This window comes from Carassius carassius, unplaced genomic scaffold, assembly GCF_963082965.1.
Source record: "Carassius carassius unplaced genomic scaffold, fCarCar2.1 SCAFFOLD_124, whole genome shotgun sequence".
NCBI lineage: Eukaryota > Metazoa > Chordata > Actinopteri > Cypriniformes > Cyprinidae > Carassius > Carassius carassius.
Genome location: NW_026775042.1, coordinates 10,472 through 34,596, shown reverse-complemented (window position 1 = coordinate 34,596; position 24,125 = coordinate 10,472). Strand labels below are relative to the sequence as shown.

At 45.0% G+C, this 24,125-nt stretch overlaps 4 non-coding genes and 1 pseudogene across 4 annotated transcripts; all 5 read right to left on the bottom strand.

The window, feature by feature from the left end:
• Positions 1 to 1,482: 1,482 nt before the first annotated feature.
• On the bottom strand, positions 1,483 to 1,646 carry LOC132134424 (U1 spliceosomal RNA). The gene has a single exon (XR_009429574.1). It is a non-coding gene; the product is annotated as a U1 spliceosomal RNA (small nuclear RNA).
• Positions 1,647 to 11,176: 9,530 nt separating this feature from the next.
• LOC132134415 (U1 spliceosomal RNA) lies at positions 11,177 to 11,340 on the bottom strand. The gene has a single exon (XR_009429569.1). It is a non-coding gene; the product is annotated as a U1 spliceosomal RNA (small nuclear RNA).
• A 350-nt stretch (positions 11,341 to 11,690) lies between these two features.
• LOC132134422 (U2 spliceosomal RNA) lies at positions 11,691 to 11,867 on the bottom strand (annotated as a pseudogene).
• A 7,660-nt stretch (positions 11,868 to 19,527) lies between these two features.
• Positions 19,528 to 19,691, bottom strand: LOC132134426 (U1 spliceosomal RNA). Its single transcript, XR_009429575.1, has one exon. It is a non-coding gene; the product is annotated as a U1 spliceosomal RNA (small nuclear RNA).
• Positions 19,692 to 22,544: 2,853 nt separating this feature from the next.
• LOC132134413 (U1 spliceosomal RNA) lies at positions 22,545 to 22,708 on the bottom strand. Its single transcript, XR_009429567.1, has one exon. It is a non-coding gene; the product is annotated as a U1 spliceosomal RNA (small nuclear RNA).
• Between the last annotated feature and the right edge of the window lie 1,417 nt (positions 22,709 to 24,125).

The window sequence follows — 24,125 nt, the reverse complement described above, 5'->3', positions numbered from 1 at the left end:
AAAAAGAAGTAGACCCTTTACAGATTCGATTGATGTATTGCTCTTATCTGTACGATTAAAACTGAAAGTGTAATTTAAGTTCTTTTCGGGGTTATCAGGAGAAAATGACTCAAAACGCGTATCCGCGTTAATCGACTTGATAGGGTTAACTGAATCAAACCTTTGCCAAAAGTCATTAAGCAGGGAAGCGGTTTGTTTAATTTGATTAAACATCAAATCCTTTGTTCAAGGGCAGAGTCATCAAACAATTCAGGTCGTCAGATCTAAAAGCTAAGGTCTTTTGGATCAGCTTGCTGGAAAAGTCCATACGGGACATTCCAAGGAGCTTCCCCTCAACCTGCCTGAATAAAAAACGCACGCTGTGGTGCTAAAAACTTAAAACAACAATAAATACAATAATAAATAACCAAATAAATAATTAAAAGACCTTACCTTAAAACTTGTTTTAGCCCGAAGCAGCAGAGTTCAATGTACCTCTCGAAGTTGTGTGACTCAAGATATAAAAAGATCTCTAGTCAGGAAACCTCCAAGAGGCGATCGCAGTCTCAACCGTCCGACAAGATACGTGATCTTAGCCAAAAGGCCGAGAAGCGATGCCGCTAAGACGCAGCGGGGAGGAAGCCGGACACGGCGATGCCCATCTCGGCTTTGGTAAGTCTGGGGGACCTAAAAACGCTGGGGGATGGTAGTACCCTCCCCTGTCTGCAACGTCACCGGGCCTCGTCACGCTCGGCCTGACGCTGGCACTGCAGCGACGGAAAGTACGGCATCGCTCGTAATTCCCAAACGGTTCGTCGCAGAGCCACGTGCCTTATGTCATGGGAATCCTTGGCTCGAGCCGAACCAGACGCAGGTCTCAGATTGGCTCGTCGCTCTGACAAAATTTTCGGGTATTTGGGATTTTGTCGAAAACCTTCTTTTGCAACCTAGCGCCAGGTATTTGGCCCAGTCCCACCCAAAGCAGCACAGAAAGCTTCTTTGGAGTCTGCCTGTCAATAATCATCCCAAAAAAGTGGAAATTTCCATTCACCTTGGCGAGGGGACCTCAAAACGTGCTAAGGTGGCGTGTCTGAGATGGCTCGAATGGCTATAACTCCAGGAAGGAATGAGATCCCTTCACCCAAATCGGCACACCTGTGCAGGGGCTCAGTCAGAGGCCAGGTAAAAAAAGGGCGCTGCGACAGGCCACTCGGTGGCGCTGTAAGCGACAACAAAACTAATACCAATTGAAAAAGGACAACCAAACAACATGGAGACAGCTACAGCTAGGCTGCAGTCAGTCCAATCGACTTTCAAAGTAAGGTCTGTGCTATATTCGAACTGAACCACCCACCAGGGTCCGATTTTTCAAGAGCGTAACTGACTTTGTTTCACAGGCGCACAACACATACCTCGCATGTGACAGAACTCCCCATTCTGAAACGCAAAAAAAAACGCAAAACGCAAAAAAAAACCTCTTCTGCTTTGTTTCACCAACAATTTCAGGGGAGAGCGCGAACGCAGTCCCCCACTACCATAAATTATGCAGTCGAGATTCCCGCATTTGGGGAATTCGCAGGGGTCAGCATGGCCGGAGTGCAATGGGCAAGCCTCGCCCTGGGTGAACCGCCTTCTTGATCATGGTGTCTCCCCTGCCAGGTAAGTATGAAGGCCCAGGCGGTCAGCCAGAGGTATGATTTGCGTCTCTACCGTCCACACCAACGGTTAGCCCCCCTCCAGGAAAGGAAGGATGGGTGCCTTCCGTTACTGGCCTGGAAACTGCCAAGCTCATGGGCCGGGGCTTCCCAACGCCGGTTTTAGATGACTCTCTTTAACCAAACACACCTGATTCGGTGCATCACCTCGTCTGTGAAAGACCTCAGGTGGGTGCATCGTTCATGGAAGAGTCCAAGACCCCAGGAGGGCGCATCAGGAAAAAAGTTCGCAATACACCACAGCATGGCAGATCTCATTCCTTGTTGCAAATACAGTTGCTATTTAATGAAAAGTGAGATACGCACCACATGTGGTGCATATGTGTGCCAAAATTCAACGCTCATTTTCATGCAAATTCTACAGTATTATCGGATAAAACTTACAAAAATGGATTCCTCTGAGTGCCCTGAGTACAGTACAACTGTTTTCTCTAGGCCTCATAAAAAAATTTTCTTCCGACTTCCACCCCCCTCGAGCTGCCTTCTCTAGCCGGGAAGTGTGCACCCTGGCCGGCATGGATGAGTAGGTACGAGGGGGGTGGATGGTACTATTTTTTTGCTAATATCTCCGCGAAGCGGTGGAACCCGGGGCTCAAATTCGGGGGATCCCTAGAGGGTCGAGGGGCCTACCGTATGCGACCACCCTCGAGTTCCTGGGTGGTCCAGTTCCTGAGTTATAATGGTTCAAATTCCACATTTTGGGGGGCCGTAACTCGGACCCCCGGGGTCATAGGGACATGGGGCTAGTGTCGTCGGATAGAGCTCTCAAAGGTCTAATTTTGACCAGTTTGGTGTTGTTTCTCCTCTTTTCGAGTGAGTTATGGCCGGTCAAATTTTGGGACTTTTTGCATTTGCGGGTCCATATCTCTGGCTCCCGGGGGTCTATCGACTTGGGGGAGGTGGCTTCAGACAGGGCCCTTTGAGGGCTATCAAGTCACCGAGTTTCAAGTTGCTAGGTCTCTTCCTTCCATTTGACTATCAAAAATGTGGGGGGCCATAAATTCGCCCCCCGGGGTGTTATGGATGGGGGGACAGCGGTGTTCGGTAGGCCTTCTGGAGGTCTTACTCCGTCCCGAGTTTGGTGCAGTTTGGCCCCGTTTTGGCCATTTTGACCCCCGGGGTCATAGGGACATGGGGCTAGTGTCGTCGGATAGACGGCCCCCTGGTCTGACTTTTTTCTATGCATATTTCTACAGTATAATGGGATAAAACTTACAAAAATGGATTCCCTGAGTGCCCTGAGTACAGTACAAGTGTTTTCTCTAGGCCTCATAAAAAAAATTTTCTTCCGACTTCCACCCCCCTTAAGCTGCCTTCTCTAGCCGGGGAGGGTGCACCCTGGCCGGCATGGATGAGTAGGTGCGAGGGGAAAATGAATGGGAAATAGACTGGTAAGGGACCAAGGTAATTTACAGTTTATTAGACTAAAAGTGGAATGAGAAATAGACTGGTAAGTGACCAAGAAAATAGTTCCATTTGTAGTTTCTTAGACTAGAGGTGGTATGAAAAATAGACTGGTAACTGAATCAAGGAAATAGTCATATTTGTAGTTTATCAGACTAGAAAATGAATGAGAAATAGACTGGTAGGTGACCAAGGAAATAGTACTATTTGTAGTTTATTAGACTAGAAGTTGAATGAGAAATAGACTGGTAAGTGATCCAAGGGAATAGTCCCATTTGTAGTTTATTAGACTAGAAAAAGAATGAAAAATAGACTGGTGAGTGAATCAAAGGAATAGTCAAATTTGTAGTTTATTAAACTAGAAGTGTAATGAGAAATAGACTGCAAATTGTGCTCTCTAATGTATTAGACTCAAAGTTGTATTAACAGACTACAAATGGGACCTAAAAAGTTATATAAGTAACCAATGCTTGGGCAGTGTCCCTTGCATTCATCCTTTTGCTATTCATCCTTTAGTGTTTTAACAAAAGTAGATATGGCTTTGGACGACTGTCCCTTGTGCTTTCGTGGCTATAATCAGCTAAGCGCAAGCTTCTCCTATCCATTGCTTCTGGGAGAGCTTCTCACGGCGGTACCGGCAGCTGAGGAAGCGGTCAAATCCCACCCCCTCTAGGCAGGTTGCACGGGCAACACATAGTCTGCTATCGGCCCTCAACAGCCCTGGGGAGGAGGAGTGCTCAGAGTCGCAGGTTGACAGACTAGATGAAGAGCCAGCCACCAGGCCTGAGGCAGAGCCAGCCACAGGACCCGAGGAGGAGGTCGCCGGGCCTTCAAAGAAGGCCCACTCCTCCGATGCACCATACCCCTTTCCGGACCACGTGCCAGCCCTAAGTGAGTATGACACTTGTCACTTTGATAACACCATACAATAACTTTCATTAATAAATCTCCTATTTGTAGATTATTAGACTAGAAGTTACCTGAGAAATAGACTGGTAAGTGAACCAAGGAAATAATCTCATTTGTTGTTCATTAGACTAGAAGTTGAATTAGAAATAGACTGGTAAGTGAACCAAGGAAATAGCCCCATTTATAGTTTGTTAGACTACAAGAGAAATGAGAAATAGACTGATAAGTGACCAAGGAAATAGTACCATTTGTAGTTTATTAGACTAGAAAATTATAGTAATATAATTATACATATACACACACATATTATGTATGTATATATATATATATATATATATATATATATATATATATATATATATATATATATATATATATATATATATATATATATATATAATTTATTATATATTTAATTTAATTTAATTTAATTTAATTTAATTTAATTTAATTTAATTTAATATAATAATAATAATAATAATGTTTGTTAGTGTTTACCTCTATGTTATCGACCTGACTCACCTGGTCCTTCTCTTGTGCTTTCTTTTTGCAGATCAGCTCATTGAGGAGTCCAGGGCCAACTGGGAGGGCATCAACCCCACTCCGAAATTAATAAATAATGTGTCCTCAAAGATTTTTAGAATAAAAAATTTTATTTCATATATGTCAGCTGGCCAGACCAATCTGGCCAGCTTGATGTTTTTGGACAACAGGGCAAAGGTCCGGTCCTGGCTGTCTTTTTTAAAGAAATGCAACATTGCAGAGCCAACTGTGCACCATTACCTAAAAAATGTGGCACAGTTCCTCAAATATCTTAATGAGACCCCGCCGCCCACATGCCGGCTCTCCCGTGTGGCTTTCATTGGGATTAGGAGGGAAATCCAGAACTTGACCCGCCCAGTAAAGCGCAGCGTGGCAGTCCACGAGCTGGCTGTAAAACAAGCCAAGGAGGCCCGCCTGATCCCTAAAGCCACACTGCGAGCTTGCCGGGACTCTGCCAAAAAAATTATTTCTGAGATTCTGGGTAAGTTTTTGAATCCTTTCTCCTCTCATTATTTGGCGATCAATGTGATCCTTTATGCTTCTCTTTTTTTCTGTGAAGATCGTCTGAAGACTAGTCCTGAGAAAAAGGACCAATGGTCTTTTTATGGACACCTCACCACTTACTGGGCCAGCATTTATGGTCACCGTGGAGGGGTGTTCCAAAATGTAACAATTAAAGAGGTGGAGGATGCCCGTGCGACAGCTACAGAAGGCCACTTTGTCATTAATGTGAGTGGTTCTCTTTCTCTCTGTCTCTCGTTGTCCACATGGTTTTCTTTAAAATAAAACTCAGCTTATGCCACTTCTCACTGTTTCTAAAGATATCAGCCCACAAGACCAACCAGGCCTTTGGTGCAGCCGAGCTGGCCCTGGACCAGGAGGAGTATGGGTGGCTTGAGGAATTCCTTTCACTCCGGTCCAACTTGGTAGGGGGACGAGTTGCAAACTACTTCTTCTTTACCTCAAAGGCCAGCTCCTGCAAAAACTTGAACAAGTATTTTCAGGATGCGTGGGCGAGCATGGGGTTACCAGGCACACCCACATTTACTGATGTGAGGACTGCCATCGCCACCCATGTAAGCATTCCTGTACTTGTCCCGGCTTTATGAGTTTCTGGTGTGTGTTTTTCTAACTCTTTGCCTATGCTGTTCTCTCTCCAAAAAGGCAAAGAACACTCACTGCCCGGAAGATAGGCACAAAGTGGCACAGTTCATGTGCCACGACACCACCACAGCTGACAGGTTTTATGCCCTCAACCTTAATGCAAAGCAGGCAGCAGAACACCGTCGCCTCTTTGATACAGCTGTGGTGGGTGAGGAAGCTGATAGTCCAAGGCAGCAAGGTGCCAAGAGAAGAAAGACGACAAAACCCCACAAGATGCCAGCTGAGGAAAAGTCCTCATCCACCAGCCCAACGCTCTCCGACAGCCCTCCCGATGCCGAAGAAGGCCAGAAGTCTGGGAAATCTGCTTCAGTAAGTACAATTTCCCATGGATTGGTTTAACTGTTTGTGACAAGTAGACATGTTCACTAACACTTTGCCTTTCTTATTATTTCTATAAGGAAAGAAGCACATTAATGAAGATGGTCCTCAGACGCAGACTGATGGTGAAGAACTCCCCACTTAAATCACCACAGGAAATAGCGTCTAAAAAGCTGGTGCAGCAAGTAAAAAAAGAGACTGGAGAAATTTAAAAAAAAATCCCGTAAATAATTTATGTAGCTATTTAAATTGTTTGTTTAGATGTTTTTTATGATAATTGTTCTACTCCTTTTATTTCTACGATAAAAAAGTAAGGTTATCTTTTTATTTGTTTTGATAGCCTGTTCCATTTTTCTTTTTTCTTTTTTTTGTAAATAGTTATAGTTAAGGTTAATATCAGTTTGCTCTGAATCTTTCTGAACATGTTTATTTATTTATTTTATTTTTCTTATATAATGCATGTTTCCTATTATACTTTTTATATATTGTGTTTTTTTTGTACAGAACTTTGAGGCATTTTTGATTTTGACTTTACAATGTCTGCAAAACAAAAAGTTCAATAAATATTTGAAATTGAATTAAGGTGTCATTACTTTACACACACTCACACACACTCACACACACACACACACACACACACAAATATATATTACATGTAATAAAAATAATTTAAACATATTTATATATTGTGTGTGTAAATAAAAAGGTATATGTAATGAATACATAATAAATATATAGTATTTCTATACATAAAATGTTTAATAAAAACATATTTTACTATATTTTGAATAACTTGAAATTAGGATGTTTTCACATAAATACACTTCTATTTCAAATGTATTCAGGCCGATCATCATAACCAGTTAAACTGATTATTAGACTAGAAGTTGAATGAGAAATAGACTGAAATAGTGAAATGTATTGTTTATTAGACTAGAAAAGGAATGAGAAATAGACTGGTAAGTGACCAAGGAAATAGTACTTTTTGTAGTTTATTAGACTAAAAGTTTTGAATAAGAAATAGACTGGCAAGGGATCAAGGAAATAGTGCCATATGTAGTTTATTAGACTATAAAATTAATGAGAAATAGACTGGCAAGTGATCCATGAAATAGTGCCATATGTTTTCACATTAATACACTTCTATTTCAAATTTATTCAGGCCGATCATCATCACCAGTTAAACTGATTATTAAACTAGAAGTTGAATGAGAAATAGACTGAAATAGTGAAATGTATTGTTTATTAGACTAGAAAAGGAATGAGAAATAGACTGGTAAGTGACCAAGGAAACAGTACTTTTTGTAGTTTATTAGACTAAAAGTTTGAATAAGAAATACACTGGCAAGTGATCAAGGAAATAGTGCCATATGTAGTTTATTAGACTATGAAATGAATGAGAAATAGACTGGCAAGTGATCCATGAAATAGTGCCATATGTTTTCACATTAATACACTTCTATTTCAAATGTATTCAGGCCGATCATCATAACCAGTTAAACTGATTATTAGACTAGAAGTTGAATGAGAAATAGACTGATATAGTGAAATGTATTGTTTATTAGACTAGAAAAGGAATGAGAAATAGACTGGTAAGTGACCAAGGAAATAGTACTTTTTGTAGTTTATTAGACTAAAAGTTTTGAATAAGAAATAGACTGGCAAGTGATCCATGAAATAGTGCCATATGTTTTCACATTAATACACTTCTATTTCAAACTTATTCAGGCCGATCATCATCACCAGTTAAACTGATTATTAGACTAAAAGTTGAATGAGAAATAGACTGAAATAGTGAAATGTATTGTTTATTAGACTAGAAAAGGAATGAGAAATAGACTGGTAAGTGACCAAGGAAATAGTACTTTTTGTAGTTTATTAGACTAAAAGTTTTGAATGAGAAATAGACTGGCAAGTGATCAAGGAAATAGTGCCATATGTAGTTTATTAGACTAGAAAATTAATGAGAAATAGACTGGCAAGTGATCCATGAAATAGTGCCATAGGTAGTTCATTAGACTATGAGTGGAATGAGAAATTGACTGGTCAGTGACCAAGGAAATAGTCCCATTTGAAGTTGTTTGGACTAAAAGTGGAATGAGAAATAGACTGCAAAGTGTGCACTCTTGTTTTATAAAACGTATTTTACAATACATTATGGATAAATTGGAATTAGGAAGATTTCAAATAAAGTAACTGTTAAGTGACAAATGAAATAGCCCCATGTGTAGTTCATTAGACTAGAAGTGATTTGAGAAATAGACTGACAATAAAAAATATTGCTATTTAATATTTTGCAAGACTTGCAACATTTGTGGTGCAAATTAACCAAAATCCAACAGTTTTTTCTATGCATATTTCTACAGTATTATGGGATAAAACTTACAAAAATGGATTCCTCTGAGTGCCCTGAGTACAGTACAACTGTTTTCTCTAGGCCTCATAAAAAAATTTTTCTTCCGACTTCCACCCCCCTCGAGCTGCCTTCTCTAGCCGGGGAGGGTGCACCCTGGCCGGCATGGATGAGTAGGTGCGAGGGGGGTGGATGGTACTATTTTCTTGCTAATATCTCCGCGAAGCGGTGGACCCCGGGGCTGAAATTACCTACCGTATGCGACCACCCTCGAGTTCCTGGGTGGTCCGGTTCCTGAGTTATAACGGTTCAAATCCCACATTTTGGGGGGCCGTAACTCGGACGCCCGGGGTCATAGGAACATGGGGCTGGTGTCGTCGGATAGAGCTCCCAAAGGTCTAATTTTGACCAGAGTTTGGTGTTGTTTCCCTTCTTTCCGAGTGAGTTATGGCCGGTCAAATTTTGGGACTTTTTGCATTTGCGGGTCCATATCTCTGGCCCCCGGGGGTCTATCGACTTGGGGGAGGTGGCTTCAGAGAGGGCCCTTCGAGGGCTATCAAGTCACCAAGTTTCAAGTCGCTAGAACCCTTCCTTCCATTTGACTATCAAAAATGTGGGGAGCCATAACTCCGCCCCCGGGGTGTTATGGATGGGGGGGCAGCGGTGTTCGGTAGGCCTTCTGGAGTTCTTACTCTGACCCGAGTTTGGTGCAGTTTGGCCCCGTTTTGGCGGAGTTACAGCTTGGCAAAGTCTGTGACATTTTGGTTAACATTCACCACAATTTTGGATATGTCCGCAAATGTTCCGGATGTGATCCGTGGTCAGTCCGTGAATATAATGGTCAAATGGACAAATAGTGGGTTCGTGGGACCCAGGGTGGGGGTCCGCAAGTGGTCCGCAGATGATCCGCAGTCATTGTGTGAACATAATGGTCAAATGGACAAATAGTGGGTTCGTGGGACCCAGGGTGGGGGTCCGCAAGTGGTCCGCAGATGATCCGCAGTCATTGTGTGAATATAATGGTCAAATGGACATATACGGGGTTCGTGGGACCCAGGGTGGGGGTCCGCAAGGGGTCTGCAGATGATCCGCAGTCATTGTGTGAATATAATGGTCAAATGGACAAATAATGGGTTCGTGGGACCCGGGTTGGGGGTCCGACGGGGGTCCGCATCGGTTCCGTGGTCATTCTGTTACTTTAAAGGTCAAATGGACAAATATAGGTTTCGTGGGCAAAAAAATCGTACACCCCCCATTCGGGTAAATGCCACTGTTTTAAACCTGAGGTGTACTGCTCCGTGCGCCACCCTGTGGAGAAGTGCTGAATGGCATGTAGGGGCCTCAAATCTGGGTGGGCTTCCGCGGGGCCCCTCGGGGGTCCAGATCCTCCTGCGCCGGTCAGGGGTCTCCCGTGGGCCGGCGCGGTCCGGCAGACATCGACGCCGCGTCCGTCAAAAATTTTTTGGGGTCAGCGCGCAGGTCCCCTTAACCCACGTACACGAGCCCTCAAACTTATACCTGAATGGACGCTCCAAAAAAAAAGGACTTTCTGGAGAAGTCAAGACGTGACATCCCTAGGAGCTTGCCATTCACCTCTTTAAAACAAAAGCGCACGCTGTGGTGCCTCCGCACGCCGGCACGGGCAGCCGACATGATGGAGGCACCAACAGCCTAGAAACTTAAAACAACAATAAATACAATAATAAATAACCAAATAAATAATTAAAAGACCTTACCTTAAAACGTGTTGGAGCCCGAAGCAGCAGAGTTCAATGTACCTCTCGAAGTTGTGTGACTCAAGATATAAAAAGATCTCGAGTCAGGAAACCTCCAAGAGGCGATCGCAGTCTAAACCGTCTGACAAGGTACGTGATCTTAGCCAAAAGGCCGAGAAGCGATGCCGCTAAGACGCAGCGGGCAGGAAGCCGGACACGGCGATGCCCATCTCGGCTTTGGTAAGTCTGGGGGACCTAAAAATGCTGGGGGATGGTAGTACCCTCCCCTGTCTGCAACGTCACCGGGACTCGTCACGCTCGGCCTGACGCTGGCACTGCAGCGACGGAAAGTACGGCATCGCTCGTAACTCCCAAACGGTTCGTCGCAGAGCCACGTGCCTTATGTAATGGGAATCCTTGGCTCGAACCGAACCAGACGCTGGTCTCAGATTGGCTCGTCGCTCTGACAAAATTTTCGGGTATTTGGGATTTTGTCGAAAACCTTCTTTTGCAACCTAGCGCCAGGTATTTGGCCCAGTCCCACCCAAAGCAGCACAGAAAGCTTCTCTGGAGTCTGCCTGTCAATAATCATCCCAAAAAAGTGGAAATTTCCATTCACCTTGGCGAGGGGACCTCAAAACGTGCTAACGTGGCGTGTTCGAGATGGCTCGAATGGCTATAACTCCAGGAAGGAATGAGATCCCTTCACCCAAATCGGCACACCTGTGCAGGGGCTCAGTCAGAAGCAAGGTGAAAAAGGGCGCTGCGACAGGCCACTCGGTGGCGCTGTAAGCGACAACAAAATTAATATCAATTGAAAAAGGACAACCAAACAACATGGAGACAGCTACAGCTAGGCTGCAGTCAGTCCAATCGACTTTCAAAGTAAGGTCTGTGCTATATTCGAACTGAACCACCCACCAGGGTCCGATTTTTCAAGAGCGTAAAAATCGGTGAAAGCGTTGTTTCACAGGCGCACAACACATACCTCGCATGTGACAGAACTCCCCATTCTGAAACGCAAAAAAAAAAAAAACCTGGAAAAAACCTCTTCTGCTTTGTTTCACCAACAATTTCAGGGGAGAGCACGAACGCAGTCCCCCACTACCATAAATTATGCAGTCGAGATTCCCGCATTTGGGGAATTCGCAGGGGTCAGCATGGCCGGAGTGCAATGGGCAAGCCTCGCCCTGGGTGAACCGCCTTCTTGATCATGGTGTCTCCCCTGCCAGGTTAGTATGAAGGCCCAGGCGGTCAGCCAGAGGTACGATTTGCGTCTCTACCGTCCACACCAACGGTTAGCCCCCCTCCAGGAAAGGAAGGACGGGTGCTTCCATTACTGGCCTGGAAACTGCCAAGCTCATGGGCCGGTGCTTCCCAACGCCGGTTTTAGATGACTCTCTTTAACCAAACACACCTGATTCGATGCATCACCTCGTCTGTGAAAGACCTCAGGTGGGTGCATCGTTCGTGGAAGAGTCCAAGACCCCAGGAGGGCGCATCAGGAAAAAAGTTCGCAATACACCACAGCATGGCAGATCTCATTCCTTGTTCTGCTATTCGACACAATAAACGGCAATCCCCAAAAAGGGAAAGCACACCGTTCCTGGAGAAACTGCAATACCAGGCCGATCCTTGGAGTGGACGGAGCAAGCCCCGGCTCCAGCTCCGTGATCTAAAAATCCATTTAATATGTAGTCCCCGGATGGGGGACGTATCAGATATTAAACTGATAAGAACAGATTTTTTTTCTTTCAAAAAAGTTTTATTGTCACGAGTTACATTTTTTCCATTTGCATTTTTACTTTCACACACATTTTTCTTTTCAAGCACACATTAAAACAAGCCATATAATATATAATAAATACACATGGTAAAATGAAAGAAACAATCATTGTTAAAAAACATTTGATTAAAACCACAGTGTTTTGCTTGTTTTTAAAAGGCCATATTTGGGGTGTGTTTAAAAGGTGCGATTGGTTTCAAAAGTAAAATACATATTTAAAAAAGCAAACAAGCCTCATATGCATGTTAATAAAACCAATTTTATTGATAAAACACAATAAAAACCAATTTATTGGATAAAAACCAATAAAAAAAAACATCTGTTGTGCAAGACCGGGGGTGAGTCCTTATCAAGTCGGTCTTCACCCCACTCTCCAGAACAGGGACATGAGATGCTACTTTACGGGCTCAGCGGAGATCCCCTCTCCTCCGGCCCGCTGGCCCGCTGTTCCCGTAGCCAGAATGGTGAGGGTGCATCTACGGGCAGCCAGGGTCGGTGCCTGCCGGGACCCTCTCTGTGCGACCCCGGCCCCCCCGTCCGAATATCGTCGTCCGGTACCCCTGCAGCATTGATGTTACCTTTAGCTCGCATGCATGGAGGGTTACCGTAACGCGCTTCCCCACCAGCAGGTTTCTGGTGGCCCAGATGGCATCCTTGATGACGTTGAGGGTGAGCTAGAGCGAGGTAAATTTCTGTGCCGTCAAGTCCTTCAAGCCCCGGCCCACCCCAAGGATGGCGAGCTGGTACCCGAACTGGGCCCCACCTGCTGGTAGGCACGGGAAATACAGGGGGCCGGTCTTGGCCCACAGGACCCGCGCAGTGCTGCTGTCCCAGAGCAGGTGGTGGACGGTCTCCGGGGAATTGCAGCCGGACCGAGGGCTGATGGCTTTTCCACCGTTCTCTGGCCTTTTCTTGACTGTCTCCCTCTTCAGGCGCTCCCACTTGGACCCCCACAGGAAGTAAAACACCGCCCTCTCCAGTTTCACCAGGAACTGCCGAGGGGGGCTAAAAACAGAACAAACAAGTAAAATCAGAGGTAAAATCACAGATTTAAAAATTAAAATTTTACCTTCAATCGTCAACTGTCTTAGTCCCCAAAACTCTAGTCTTTTCCTAACTTTCCCTAGCAAGTCAGTCCAGCTTTCCCGTCCTCCACCCTCTTTATCAAATTTAACACCTAAAATTTTAAAATCGTTGTCTTTAAAAACCAAATCAAGTCCTCCTGTGTCCACGTCCCCCCACGGCCCGAAGAGCTGGGCCTCAGACTTGTTTCTATTGAGTTTGGCGCCCGAGGCCCGACCGTACCAGTCAGTCAAGTCCAGTGCTCTTCGTATAGATAAAATGTCTGTGGTTAAAAGAGTAACATCGTCCATGTATAAGGCACAAGTCGCTGTCAGTCCACCCGTCCCAGGAACGTCCAGTCCTTTGATCCATTTATCCTTTCTCAAGATCTGTGCCAGTGGCTCGATACAAGCCACAAACAGGAGAGGAGATAAAGGACATCCCTGACGGACACCACTGTGTATGTTCACAGTTTTGGAAAGATGCCCGTTTACAAGGAATTTGCTGACTAGTCCCTTGTACAGCAGTCCCACCCAGGCTACAAACCTCTTTGGAAAACCCATTTTTTGCAGTACCTGAAAAAGGGACTGGTGCGAGACTGGGTCAAATGCTTTTTCAAAGTCTAAATTTAGGACTACTAGCCGAATATTTCTGTCTCTCGCATAACAGATGGCGTCTCTGATCAGCACTAGGCTGTCTGTTATCTTTCTTCCGGGCACAGAACAAGCTTGATCCGGGTGAATCACGTCCTCTAAAGCCATTGACATGCGTGTTGCTAAAATTTTGCTAAAAATTTTATAATCAAAATTTAAAAGTGTTATGGGTCTCCAGTTTTTTAAGTCAGTCCGGTCACCTTTTTTGTGAAGTAAAGAAACTATCCCTATTCTAAAACTGTCTGGAAGTCTGTCGAGGGTCTCAAACTCTTTAAAAACTGTCAAAAGCTCTTGTCCTAAAATGTCCCAAAATGTTAGATAAAACTCTAGGGGAAGTCCATCCACTCCTGGGGACTTCCCCTTCTTAAAACCTCCAAGAGCTTTTTGGATTTCTAAGATGTTAAAATCTTGGGTTAAAATCTCATTTTGACAGTCAACCCTTTCCTCAATAAAATTTAAAACTTCTTTTGCAGTGTCAAAGTGTACCTTTTTAAAACTATATAATGCCCCATAAAATTTTTCCACATCCTCTAAAATCTCTTTTGTTGTGTTAACCTCCCTATCCCCTGTTTTAACCCTGGTTAACCCCCCACCCCTTGTTATTATTTTCTTAAAAAAATATCTGGTACACTTTTCGCCGCCTTCTATTTCTCTCTCTTTACTTCTTAAAAGGACCCCTTTACTTTCTATATTGGCTAAAACTGACATTTCTTTTTTTACTTCCTGAATTTCCTCGTTAAAATCAAAACCATTATTTAAAAGATTAAAATACCTTTGTAGTCTTTTCTGGAACCCCAACATGCGTTTCTTTTCCCTACTCTTCTTTTCTTTCCCTATCTTTCTAAAAAACTGTCTTGTCCGGTCCTTTACCATCTCCCACCACTGTGCACGTGTATCGTAAAAGTCTTGGAGGTTCTGCCATTGGCTGAACTGTTCCCTATATTCTAAAACTATATCCTTGTCTTCCAACAGGGAACAGTTCAGCTTCCACAGCCCTCCCCCTACCGTCACACCCATGGGCAGTGAAAGGGTGCAAGACAGCATCATGTGATCAGAGAAAAAGAGGGGGGTTAATGTAGCATCGGTCGGCGGGCAGTCCCTTGTAAAAACGTAGTCGATTCGAGAGGCTTTGGTACCATCACCACTGAACCAGGTGAAGCTCTCCTCTCTTTGATGCAAAATTGTAAAACAGTCGACTAAATTAAAATCTCTGACTAAACCCTGCAATAAAACCGACGTTTTGTCCACTCTAAAATCCTCCCCAACCCTTTTCCTGTCTGTTTTGGATAAAACACAATTAAAATCCCCTGCTACCATTAGGGGGGCCCTACCTAGCATGTGGGGTTGCAAGTCTTCTAAAAGCTCATATCTTTCATTCTTTTCCGTAAAACCATATACATTAAGAACATTAAAATCCCTGTATAAAAAGGTCAGATTTACTAAAAGTGCCCGGCCTTGCCTCACCACAGTGCTGCCCTTCACCAAGATGTTAGGATTATTAATTAAAACCGCAACTCCGTCATTTTTGTTAAAATTTGATCCGCTCCATATGGAGGCTCCTGCGGACCATAGCTCCTCCATTTTCTTGTACCTAGTTAAAAAGGGCAGAGAACACTCTTGTAATAAAAACAAATCTGACTTAAAAGATTTTAAAAGGGACAAAATACTCTGTGCTCTAATGGTGGACCTCACACTTCTTACATTGATAGTAGAGATGGTGAGGGCCATGAGCAGTAGGGTTAAAAAGGTATAAGACATTTAAAACAGAAGACAGTAAAAAGACTACAAAGATACGATTAAAATCATGTTATATCTTGTTGCATTTGCCTTTCCTTTTCCTCAGACGAGCTGGGATCAGGAGGGCAAATGCCTGTCGCTTCAGAGGCCACAGAGGAAACCTCTTGTGGCTCTTTTGGCGATGATGCTGTTAGCTTAATGTGCAAAAAGGATACCTCATTGGGGGACTCTAGGGGCCACATGCGCTCCAGATCTACCGAATCGATACTATCAAGCTTATATGCTGCCCTAGATTTTTTCTCCTCCGTTACAATCAGAGGAGACCCCGCAGGTCTTTTTTGCACCTGAGCGTTAGGGAGTGAACACTCTGTCTCACTCCCGGTAGATTCCTGCACCCCATCCGAAACTGTTACTAGTGAGGAATTGTTTTTTTCCTCACTTTCCTCTCCTTCCATGACCATTTCCTGTTCCGTTGCCTCCGCCCCTGTGGCCGTCCCACTTCCTCCTTCCTGCCCAATCCCTGAGGCCGGCTGGGAATTTGAAATTCCCGCCAAAACCTCAGGGACCGCCTCCTCTTTCCTTTGTTCATTCGTTTGTTGCCCATGTGGGGCGGCCATTTTGAGCTTGTTGGCAAAACTTTTAGGGCAGTCTCTGTAGAGGTGGTTTGTTTCTCCACAAAGATTGCACCGTCTGCCATTGGTACAATCATCAAACTGTGACCAATTTCTCTACACTTCCCACATACTAACTCTTGGCATGCTTCAGCGAGATGACCAAACCTGCAACCCTTCCTGCAGAGTTTGGTATGTAGCCTCTGTTCTCTCCGAGCACAATCATGGAAGGCAGATGTTTCAGGCCCTGGTAGCCCCCAGCGTCTTCCCATTGTTTAATGGGAATTCGCCAGAAGCATGTCCAAATGCCATCTTCATCTAACACTTTGACAGGCTGGCCTCGAACAGTGCAAAATCTACCCAACCAAACATAAATATCATCTCCAGTCACTGTTTCATTGAACATCCTTACAATCACAGTTTTAAGTGTGTTATCAGAAAGTTTCTCGACAGTGAACATGGAGAACTGGGCTTTAACCCTCTGGAGTCTAAGGGTATTTTTGGGGCCTGGAGAAGTTTTGTCATGCCTTGACATTTGTGCTTTTTTCAGTTTCTTATAAATATCTAAATGGGTAAAGACTAATCTCACTGTAATCAGCACAAACTGGGCTGTAATAATATGTGAAATGCATGTATGTACATGATTGTGTTTTTGAGAAAAAAAATATTATGCGTGGTTAGTGAAAAACTAAAAATGTTAAAACGCTTGAATAAGGCAAAAAAACACATAAAGAACAATGGTTCCCAGGATTTTTGAGAACTGGAGCTTGTAGCCTAGAATTTTTCTTTCTAAATGATGTGAAAATCATCTTGTTTACTCACTCACAGAAAACAATATATTGCTTAAAATTTTCTAAGACACTTTTTGTTGGTAAAAGTCAAATGCGAGTAGGCGTCAACTACCATGAATATCATTGTGATTTACACCTGAGAAGACAAAGGCCTGCATAATGAGCTGCATAATGAGCCTCTCAGTCATCTGTGCCACTGTGAGTGAGGAGTTACAAGAGAGAATGTGAGAACAAAATAAATCTATATAATTTTATGTTTGTAGTTTATTAAGAATATATTTAATTATCCCACAACATAATTTAATATCCACTTGGGGGAGCAGTTAAACAGTTTATTAGAAACAATCAAAGCTGACTTTCAAACAAATTGTTTGGCATGCTTACTCCAGTCACACAATCCTTCAGAAATCCTTTTAACAATCTTATTTTCTACAAAAAAAAAAAAAGAAAACGTTTGTTGTTATTATTATCATCATTATTATTAATGTTGAAAAGAGCTGAGAATATTTTTCTGGGTTTTTAGGGGGAATAAATGGAAAGAAAAGCATTGTTTTTACATTTGTTACAGTTATCTATTTGTTACATTTATATTATTTACATCAAGCTTTCGAAGGGTATAGTGTTGTATATTGTTATTGAAACTTCATAATGTTTCACTTGATTATATATTTAGTCAGGAATTATAGTTCGGAAAAAGTCTAACTAGTAAAACGTTTACACGTTATGTGAAAATTAGTACAAGTATATAAATAAATAAAAAGAGACTTACTCGTGTTTATGATCTCTGCTGAATAAAGTGCTTCATTCTTTTTTTCTGAGGAAATCCATTTCTCAAATCCTCAACCACATCACATCTTTTTGGGGTGAATTATGTGTTATTCCTATCATCGCGAAGAAAACAGTAAAATAAAAAAAACTTGAACAGTCTGGCTGCTTTTTCTTCTGTGTGGGCGTATTCAAGCTGCGCGCTTCAGTTTGAATCTGAATAGCGCGTTCAGCGCGGGGGCGTGGTCACATTAGATATAATGAAGGGAGACATGAAAAACAGACATCGCGTTGTTTTCATATGGATTACTTTATCACAGAATATCTGTTTTCGGCGGTTTAGTTTAAAAATAGACATGTCAAGCTTTCTATAGATATCTCTCTCATGTATTTTCGTTGAGTATTCACGGAGTTACAGTTCATTTAAATGACGTGTTTGTAAAAGAAGATCAGAGCAGACAAAGGCTGCAGACAGCGCACCTTGTTTGTTATCTTTATTTTATAAGTGCACAAAGTTTTGTTGTTATTATGTATGTATCCAAAAAAAAGTAGACCCTTTACAGATTCGATTGATGTATTGCTCTTATCTGTACGATTAAAACTGAAAGTGTAATTTAAGTTCTTTTCGGGGTTATCAGGAGAAAATGACTCAAAACGCGTATCCGCGTTAATCGACTTGATAGGGTTAACTGAATCAAACCTTTGCCAAAAGTCATTAAGCAGGGAAGCGGTTTGTTTAATTTGATTAAACATCAAATCCTTTGTTCAAGGGCAGAGTCATCAAACAATTCAGGTCGTCAGATCTAAAAGCTAAGGTCTTTTGGATCAGCTTGCTGGAAAAGTCCATACGGGACATTCCAAGGAGCTTCCCCTCAACCTGCCTGAATAAAAAACGCACGCTGTGGTGCTAAAAACTTAAAACAACAATAAATACAATAATAAATAACCAAATAAATAATTAAAAGACCTTACCTTAAAACTTGTTTTAGCCCGAAGCAGCAGAGTTCAATGTACCTCTCGAAGTTGTGTGACTCAAGATATAAAAAGATCTCTAGTCAGGAAACCTCCAAGAGGCGATCGCAGTCTCAACCGTCCGACAAGATACGTGATCTTAGCCAAAAGGCCGAGAAGCGATGCCGCTAAGACGCAGCGGGGAGGAAGCCGGACACGGCGATGCCCATCTCGGCTTTGGTAAGTCTGGGGGACCTAAAAACGCTGGGGGATGGTAGTACCCTCCCCTGTCTGCAACGTCACCGGGCCTCGTCACGCTCGGCCTGACGCTGGCACTGCAGTGACGGAAAGTACGGCATCGCTCGTAATTCCCAAACGGTTCGTCGCAGAGCCACGTGCCTTATGTCATGGGAATCCTTGGCTCGAGCCGAACCAGACGCAGGTCTCAGATTGGCTCGTCGCTCTGACAAAATTTTCGGGTATTTGGGATTTTGTCGAAAACCTTCTTTTGCAACCTAGCGCCAGGTATTTGGCCCAGTCCCACCCAAAGCAGCACAGAAAGCTTCTTTGGAGTCTGCCTGTCAATAATCATCCCAAAAAAGTGGAAATTTCCATTCACCTTGGCGAGGGGACCTCAAAACGTGCTAAGGTGGCGTGTCTGAGATGGCTCAAATGGCTATAACTCCAGGAAGGAATGAGATCCCTTCACCCAAATCGGCACACCTGTGCAGGGGCTCAGTCAGAGGCCAGGTAAAAAAAGGGCGCTGCGACAGGCCACTCGGTGGCGCTGTAAGCGACAACAAAACTAATACCAATTGAAAAAGGACAACCAAACAACATGGAGACAGCTACAGCTAGGCTGCAGTCAGTCCAATCGACTTTCAAAGTAAGGTCTGTGCTATATTCGAACTGAACCACCCACCAGGGTCCGATTTTTCAAGAGCGTAACTGACTTTGTTTCACAGGCGCACAACACATACCTCGCATGTGACAGAACTCCCCATTCTGAAACGCAAAAAAAAACGCAAAACGCAAAAAAAAACCTCTTCTGCTTTGTTTCACCAACAATTTCAGGGGAGAGCGCGAACGCAGTCCCCCACTACCATAAATTATGCAGTCGAGATTCCCGCATTTGGGGAATTCGCAGGGGTCAGCATGGCCGGAGTGCAAAGGGCAAGCCTCGCCCTGGGTGAACCGCCTTCTTGATCATGGTGTCTCCCCTGCCAGGTAAGTATGAAGGCCCAGGCGGTCAGCCAGAGGTATGATTTGCGTCTCTACCGTCCACACCAACGGTTAGCCCCCCTCCAGGAAAGGAAGGATGGGTGCCTTCCGTTACTGGCCTGGAAACTGCCAAGCTCATGGGCCGGGGCTTCCCAACGCCGGTTTTAGATGACTCTCTTTAACCAAACACACCTGATTCGGTGCATCACCTCGTCTGTGAAAGACCTCAGGTGGGTGCATCGTTCATGGAAGAGTCCAAGACCCCAGGAGGGCGCATCAGGAAAAAAGTTCGCAATACACCACAGCATGGCAGATCTCATTCCTTGTTGCAAATACAGTTGCTATTTAATGAAAAGTGAGATACGCACCACATGTGGTGCACATGTGTGCCAAAATTCAACGCTCATTTTTGTAAGGGATAAAACTTACAAAAATGGATTCATCTGAGTGCCCTGAGTACAGTACAACTGTTTTCTCTAGGCCTCATAAAAAAATTTCTTCCGACTTCCACCCCCCTCGAGCTGCCTTTTCTAGCCAGGGAGCGTGCACCCTGGCCGGCATGGATGAGTAGGTACGAGGGGGGTGGATGGTACTATTTTTTTGCTAATATCTCCGCGAAGCGGTGGAACCCGGGGCTAAAATTCGGGGGATCCCTAGAGGATCGAGGGGCCTACCGTATGCGACCACCCTCGAGTTCCTGGGTGTTCCGGTTCCTGAGTTATAACGGTTCAAATTCCACATTTTGTGGGGCCGTAACTCGGACCCCCGGGGTCATAGGAACATGGGGCTGGTGTAGTCGGATAGAGCTCCCAAAGGTCTAATTTTGACCTGAGTTTGGTGTTTTTTCCTCTCTTTTTGGGTGAGTTATTGCCGGTCAAATTTTGGGACTTTTTGCATTTGCGGGCCCGTATCTCTGGCCCCCGGGGGTCTATCGACTTGGGGGAGGTGGCTTCAGAGAGGGCCCTTTGAGGGCTATCAAGTCACCGAGTTTCAAGTTGCTAGGTCTCTTCCTTCCATTTGACTATTAAAAATGTGTGGGGCAATAACTTCGCCCCCCGGGGTGTTATGGATGGGGGGGCAGCGGTGTTCGGTAGGCCTTCTGGAGGTCTTACTCTGACCCGAGTTTGGTGCAGTTTGGCAAATAGTGGGTTCGTGGGACCCAGGGTGGGGGTCCGCAAGTGGTCCGCAGATGATCCGCAGTCATTGTGTGAATATAATGGTCAAATGGACAAATACGGGGTTCGTGGGACCCAGGGTGGGGGTCCGCAAGGGGTCTGCAGATGATCCGCAGTCATTGTGTGAATATAATGGTCAAATGGACAAATAATGGGTTCGTGGGACCCGGTTGGGGGTCCGACGGGGGTCCGCATCGGTTCCGTGGTCATTCTGTAACTTTAAAGGTCAAATGGACAAATATAGGTTTCGTGGGCAAAAAAATCGTACACCCCCCATTCGGGTAAATGCCACTGTTTTAAACCTGAGGTGTACTGCTCCGTGCGCCACCCTATGGAGAAGTGCTGAATGGCATGTAGGGGCCTCAAATTTGGGTGGGCTTCCGCGGGGCCCCTCGGGGGTCCAGATCCTCCTGCGCCGGTCAGGGGTCTCCCGTGGGCCGGCGCGGTCCGGCAGACATCGACGCCGCGTCCGTCAAAAATTTTTTGGGGTCAGCGCGCAGGTCCCCTTAACCCACGTACACGAGCCCTCAAACTTATACCTGAATGGACGCTCCAAAAAAAAAAGGACTTTCTGGAGAAGTCAAGACGTGACATCCCTAGGAGCTTGCCATTCACCTCTTTAAAACAAAAGCGCACGCTGTGGTGCCTCCGCACGCCGGCACGGGCAGCCGACATGATGGAGGCACCAACAGCCCAGAAACTTAAAACAACAATAAATACAATAATAAATAACCAAATAAATAATTAAAAGACCTTACCTTAAAACGTGTTGGAGCCCGAAGCAGCAGAGTTCAATGTACCTCTCGAAGTTGTGTGACTCAAGATATAAAAAGATCTCGAGTCAGGAAACCTCCAAGAGGCGATCGCAGTCTAAACCGTCTGACAAGATACGTGATCTTAGCCAAAAGGCCGAGAAGCGATGCCGCTAAGACGCAGCGGGCAGGAAGCCGGACACGGCGATGCCCATCTCGGCTTTGGTAAGTCTGGGGGACCTAAAAACGCTGGGGGATGGTAGTACCCTTATGTAATGGGAATCCTTGGCTCGAGCCGAACCAGACGCAGGTCTCAGATTGGCTTGTCGCTCTGACAGAATTTTCGGGTATTTGGGATTTTGTCGAAAACCTTCTTTTGCAACCTAGCGCCAGGTATTTGGCCCAGTCCCACCCAAAGCAGCACAGAAAGCTTCTCTGGAGTCTGCCTGTCAATAATCATCCCAAAAAAGTGGAAATTTCCATTCACCTTGGCGAGGGGACCTCAAAACGTGCTAACGTGGCGTGTCCGAGATGGCTCGAATGGCTATAACTCCAGGAAGGAATGAGATCCCTTCACCCAAATCGGCACACCTGTGCAGGGGCTCAGTCAGAAGCAAGGTGAAAAAGGGCGCTGCGACAGGCCACTCGGTGGCGCTGTAAGCGACAACAAAATTAATACCAATTGAAAAAGGACAACCAAACAACATGGAGACAGCTACAGCTAGGCTGCAGTCAGTCCAATCGACTTTCAAAGTAAGGTCTGTGCTATATTCGAACTGAACCACCCACCAGGGTCCGATTTTTCAAGAGCGTAACTGACTTTGTTTCACAGGCGCACAACACATACCTCGCATGTGACAGAACTCCCCTGTCCCCTGAAACGCATAAAAAACCGCAAAACGCAAAAAAAACCTCTTCTGCTTTGTTTCACCAACAATTTCAGGGGAGAGCGCGAACGCAGTCCCCCACTACCATAAATTATGCAGTCGAGATTCCCGCATTTGGGGAATTCGCAGGGGTCAGCATGGCCGGAGTGCAATGGGCAAGCCTCGCCCTGGGTGAACCGCCTTCTTGATCATGGTGTCTCCCCTGCCAGGTAAGTATGAAGGCCCAGGCGGTCAGCCAGAGGTATGATTTGCGTCTCTACCGTCCACACCAACGGTTAGCCCCCCTCCAGGAAAGGAAGGATGGGTGCCTTCCGTTACTGGCCTGGAAACTGCCAAGCTCATGGGCCGGGGCTTCCCAACGCCGGTTTTAGATGACTCTCTTTAACCAAACACACCTGATTCGGTGCATCACCTCGTCTGTGAAAGACCTCAGGTGGGTGCATCGTTCATGGAAGAGTCCAAGACCCCAGGAGGGCGCATCAGGAAAAAAGTTCGCAATACACCACAGCATGGCAGATCTCATTCCTTGTTGCAAATACAGTTGCTATTTAATGAAAAGTGAGATACGCACCACATGTGGTGCATATGTGTGCCAAAATTCAACGCTCATTTTCATGCAAATTCTACAGTATTATCGGATAAAACTTACAAAAATGGATTCCTCTGAGTGCCCTGAGTACAGTACAACTGTTTTCTCTAGGCCTCATAAAAAAATTTTCTTCCGACTTCCACCCCCCTCGAGCTGCCTTCTCTAGCCGGGAAGTGTGCACCCTGGCCGGCATGGATGAGTAGGTACGAGGGGGGTGGATGGTACTATTATTTTGCTAATATCTCCGCGAAGCGGTGGAACCCGGGGCTCAAATTCGGGGGATCCCTAGAGGGTCGAGGGGCCTACCGTATGCGACCACCCTCGAGTTCCTGGGTGGTCCAGTTCCTGAGTTATAATGGTTCAAATTCCACATTTTGGGGGGCCGTAACTCGGACCCCCAAGGTCATAGGGACATGGGGCTAGTGTCGTCGGATAGAGCTCTCAAAGGTCTAATTTTGACCAGTTTGGTGTTGTTTCTCCTCTTTTCGAGTGAGTTATGGCCGGTCAAATTTTGGGACTTTTTGCATTTGCGGGTCCATATCTCTGGCTCCCGGGGGTCTATCGACTTGGGGGAGGTGGCTTCAGACAGGGCCCTTTGAGGGCTATCAAGTCACCGAGTTTCAAGTTGCTAGGTCTCTTCCTTCCATTTGACTATCAAAAATGTGGGGGGCCATAAATTCGCCCCCCGGGGTGTTATGGATGGGGGGACAGCGGTGTTCGGTAGGCCTTCTGGAGGTCTTACTCCGTCCCGAGTTTGGTGCAGTTTGGCCCCGTTTTGGCCATTTTGACCCCCGGGGTCATAGGGACATGGGGCTAGTGTCGTCGGATAGACGGCCCCCTGGTCTGACTTTTTTCTATGCATATTTCTACAGTATAATGGGATAAAACTTACAAAAATGGATTCCCTGAGTGCCCTGAGTACAGTACAAGTGTTTTCTCTAGGCCTCATAAAAAAAATTTTCTTCCGACTTCCACCCCCCTTAAGCTGCCTTCTCTAGCCGGGGAGGGTGCACCCTGGCCGGCATGGATGAGTAGGTGCGAGGGG